General features: G+C 37.7%; 1 protein-coding gene across 9 annotated transcripts in view; it reads left to right on the top strand.

Moving 5' to 3' along the window:
• Window positions 1-5,000, top strand: part of LOC106875251 (protein-tyrosine sulfotransferase 1) — a 476,119-nt gene that overhangs the window by 172,018 nt on the left and 299,101 nt on the right. For 2 of the 9 annotated variants that reach the window (XM_089354478.1, XM_089354476.1), the window contains one exon: window positions 4,369-4,470. The exons of the other annotated variants lie outside the window; for them this stretch is intronic. The gene's annotated coding sequence lies outside the window, so the exon portion shown is untranslated. The remainder of the gene's footprint in view (window positions 1-4,368; window positions 4,471-5,000) is intronic. 9 annotated transcript variants of the gene reach the window in all.

Genomic DNA, 5,000 nt, shown 5'->3' with positions numbered 1-5,000 from the left:
GGCATTGTCTGCAAGGAAAAATGTAGTAGGAGGAGATTCCAGACAATTGATCTTCTGGAGAAGGAAATGAGATAATGGTTAGTAGAGACCTTGGAGGAAGGTGTGTGCACGGATCATAGAATGAGAGACAAGTAGCGGAGAGACAGATGGAAGTTGTAAACAACTAACTAGCTTTGAGGGAGCAGAGACTATTGTAGAAGAGGTACATGAGGAAATAATGTCTGAACCAGATGCTGGAGTGTTTTGATACGTGAATTCTTTGTTTTGGATGTGATCTTCAATGCTTTTACATATAACAACAACAACAACAACAGTAGCACTGTCCCAAATATGTGACTGGTATTCAATTGCAGGTCACAGTTGAGCTCTGGAAAAGAGTCATTAGCTATTTGAGGCTGAAGTATTTTCTGAACCTGAAGAGGAAAACCAGTTTTTGGGATTCAGTTTTGGCTTTGCTAAAGATGTGAGATTGCCATGAACGCTCATCATAGATTGTGAAGCGACTTTGAGAAGTTTTTAGGTTTGCTGCCCAAGACCAGAACTTGCATGGCCTAAGATTATTTCTGTGATATATGTCTAGTGATAGTTTTGTCATGTCCATTGAGAATGTTTTCAATATGTCTGTTTAAGGAGACAATACACTTTGATATGAAGTGGTGGCTGGGTTGTATGTGGTTGATGTCTGTGTTTGGATGGTGGAGAGGAGTGTAGAAAGGTGTCATAGGTGCTAGCAGTCTCAAAGATGATAGCAAGTGGGTTAATGTACAAGAGGAGGAAGTGTAGGTGGAGTGACATAACCAAAGCTGTGAATCAGTGAGACCAACCTCTACATGTGCCTTCTACTGATAGCATAATCTGATAGAAAGCCTCCAGTCAAAGAAATGAAGGAGAGATGAAGCCAATACATGGACAATTTAGCTATAATAAAATTATTGTGCTGCATGCTTTCAGCTGCTTTGCTAAAATACAGTGTTGTAGAAAAATAACCTTTATTGAACTTTACAAATGTAAGGAACAGTGAGTGAGTGACAAGGCAGAGTAGGTTCACATTAGATCTGCTCTATGGAGGTCATATTAACGGCTACTAAGAGGGGTTGAGATACAAGGTGGTGGAGAGGGTTATTCTTTTGAAGTTGTTTTCATCACTATTGACATTTGGAAGTGAAAGCACTAGGTTGATAATTGGTCATGCCATGAACTTGTCTTAAGGATGGAACACACTGTGGAATATTTCCAAAGATTGGGGTGGATTCTGTAGAGAAAGGATAGATTGAAGCAATTGGCAAATATATGGGCTAGCCCTGATGGTAGGTATTTAAGGGTTGGCAAATATATGCACTAGCTATTGATCACAGCTTTTGGAGTTATGTAAGGAATATATGGACTTGTTTCTTCAAGGCAACAGTGGGTTTGGCTACCAGCATTTCAAGAATTAAAGTTTATTGAAAATTTTTTAATTATGCACATTAATATACTTTTCCAAGCTGAATTGTTGGAGTTATTTCACTTTTTCCAGAAAAATCTCTTTGAAAAGTTATGGAGGTTTAAAATTTGATCATTTTCATCCAGTCAAAAAACAGGATTTGGAAGCTGTCATTTTGTGCGTAACTGCACATTTTGTCATCAACATCCTGAAAATAGTATGTGTTCTCAAGAAGAGTAAACAACACAACTTTTTTAATTTTAACCATTGCAATAGCACAAACTTAAAGATTTATCCAAAAACGTTATTTAGCTGTTATTTTTAGCACACCTCAATGACAAAAAGAAACAAGTAAACAACACATCCTTTTAAAAATAGCACATTACAAATTAGATATTTTTAAAACCCAAACATTTTATTGACCCGTTCATTGAAAAACGAAAGTTAGAAATGCATTCAATCAGTTTCTCAAACAAGTAGAACACACCATCAGCGAGTGGTTTTCAATATATTTGTCAACACATGCTTTCTTGCAAACAAAAGAGTTCTCATGTTCCCAGAAACAGGCATGAATGTGTCTGTGGCTTACAATTGGCTAAAATTTTAAAACTTTAATTGCTAATATCTCTTTATTTATTGATTTATTGTGAAAATGGGAGAGCTTGTAGGGCTGAAGCATATTTGACCAATGATGATGTAAAACTGGTGGAGCACTGATTAGTTAACTGACATGAAGTGTTGGTATTCCACAGTTTGTAGATTCATGATGGGTAGCCTTGATTAGGGAGGGTGTGTGTGATTTATCAGGAGCATAGATGGCACTAGTTTGGTAGCTGCTAGGTTTAGAGGTGAGAAAGAGATTAAACATTTTGCAGTGTCTGTGTATCGGAAAATAACATGAGATGATGATACTAACAGTTAGATGATATTACTGAATGGGAAAATATTAAACATCTGCCCTAGCAGTGTCAGTGTGAGAGGAGTGTGAGAGACAGGAAGAGTTGTGAGCATTGAAGTCACTGAGGACATTTACTTCAAAGTGAAGTAATGCAAGATAGATATTCTCAATGCAGGATGAAAGTTAGTTAAATAGTTATTGGTGGTGGTGGTGGTGGCAGTGGCGGTGCTTAGAGGAATTTAGTGTGATAGAGGTGGCAAAGGAATTTAGAGGAATAAGGAAGGCAAACGTTGAACCAGAATAACTGGAAACCTTTGTTGCTGATATTGAGGTAAATGATGTGGAGAATGGATTCTTCATTTACACAGATGTCACCTTTCAGTTTCAGTGCAAAGTTAAAATGTAGAACCAGGATAAGAGAGGTGGGCTTTAAGAGGTAAGGGGTGAGGGATTTGTGTTTTCAAAGGGAACAGGATGTATAGCTTCTGTGTTAGTAATAGGCTTCAAATAATAAACATACACATGCTGAAGCTACTGTAAACCAGTATTGTAGATGGTAGCTGTTGATATTTACAAAAATATCTTGAATTTGTAGTATGAAGTTATTCTTCACAAAATTTATGAATAATGAGTACTGGCTTTTGGTTTTCACAGAAAGTTAAAAAAAAAATATACCTTTTACAACACCAGCATCACAGATATTGGGTTAAAATTTTCAGAAAACTATATGGCTTGGTTTTGCACAAAACTAGTTTAAATTAGATTTAAGATAAAAGGCTAATTAGAGAATTATTACACAAGTTTCATTAGATGTTTTATTTATTAGCATTAAGTTTTAAAATGCTTATTTAAAACAAAATATTCATGTAAATAATTATAATATTGTATGCTTTTACACTTAGCTGTACAATGGGGAAATAAATATATTTGAGGTCCTCATTTATAGAGCTGGTGATGATATTTATGCAGCCTTCAAAGCTTTGATGTCATTATTATAATTATAATATGGTATAAAAAGTAATAATTGATAATTAACAAAATATTACTTCATTGAGAGAGATAGAGGGGGGAGGGAGAGAGATGGAAGGGGAGAGGAGAAGGAGAGAGAGTGAGAAAGAGAGAGAGGGGAGAGAGAGATAACATGCATTTTTGAGCTGTCGTTTAGCCTCCAAGTCAGCCCTGATTGAGCAAAGGCTTCCCAACTGTGACCATTCCATATGTTTCCAGGCATTATGTAACATGGAAAATATTGCCAGTGTGTCTTTCTTTCTAAGAATGTAGTGTATGGTTTAATGGAGATTTAGCTGTAATTTCTACTAGATTGAATGAAAATGTAGGGGCTCACCATTGACTCTTGTCTTTATTAATCAACTAGAAGAGGAATGGCAGTATCGATGATCCTTTTACAGAGTCTCCAAGAAAAGTAAATAGAAGTTACCCGCAAATTGGAGGCCCAGCCTGAATAACTACAACAGAGTAGACTTTGCTGAAGGACACAAAGGCCAGAGAGCGGTGTTATACTGGGCAATGGATTAAATCTGTTACAGAAAAAGAGGAATGTTCCCTTCAATGAGCTTTAACACAAGGTCTGAAATTATAGGGGAGGAGGCTAGTCGATTACATCAATGCCAATTGCTCAACTGGTACTTATTTTATCTTTATTGACACGTAAAAGCACCCACTACACTCTCTGAGTGGTTGGCGTTAGGAAGGGCATCCAGCTGTAGAAACTCTGCCAAATTAGATTGGAGCCTGGTGTAGCCATCGGTTGCACCAGTCCTCAGTCAAATCGTCCAACCCATGCTAGCATTGAAAGCAGACGTTAAACGATGATGATGATGATGATGATGACCCTGAAATGATGAAAGGCAAAGTCAACTTCAGCAGAATTTGAAATCAGAACATGAAGATGCGCAAATGCCACTAATCATTTTCTCCAGTACGCTAACGATTCTGCCAGCTTGCTACCTTTTCTGCTTACCTAATTTAAGAGCAAAGGCTTTAGTCATTAAGAAATAATTAATCTTTTATCTTTTACTTGTTTCAGTCATCAGACTGTGGCCATACTGGGGCACCACCTTGAAGAAATTTTAGGCGCAGGAGTGGCTGTGTGGTAAGTAGCTTGGCTTGCTTACCAACCACATACTGCGTGGCACTTTGGGCAAGTGTCTTCTACTATAGCCTCGGGCCGACCAAAGCCTTGTGGGTGGATTTCGTAGACGGGAACTGAAAGAAGCCCGTCGTATATATGTATATATATGTATATGTATGTGTGTGTATATGTTTGTGTGTCTGTGTTTGTCCCCCCAACATCGCTTGACAACCGATGGTGGAGTGTTTATGTCCCCGTAACTTAGCGGTTCGGCAAAAGAGTTTGATAGAATAAGTACTAGGCTTACAAAGAATAACTACTGGGGTCGATTTGCTCGACTAAAGGTGGTGCTCCAGCATGGCCGCAGTCAAATGACTGAAACAAGTAAAAGAGAATGTATCAACCCAAGTACCTAGTTTGTTTTTTAAAACCTGGCACTTATCCTGTTGGTCTCTAAGTTACAGGGGATATAAATGCACCAGCACCGATTGTCAAGCATTGGTGGAGGGACAAACACAGACACAAATACACACACACATAGTTTTATATATATACATATATACACATACAACAGGCTTCTTTCAGTT

Source organism: Octopus bimaculoides, chromosome 6 (assembly GCF_046866305.1).
Source record: "Octopus bimaculoides isolate indiv1 chromosome 6, ASM4686630v1, whole genome shotgun sequence".
Lineage (NCBI taxonomy): Eukaryota > Metazoa > Mollusca > Cephalopoda > Octopoda > Octopodidae > Octopus > Octopus bimaculoides.
This window is presented reverse-complemented; position numbering and strand designations above follow the sequence as displayed.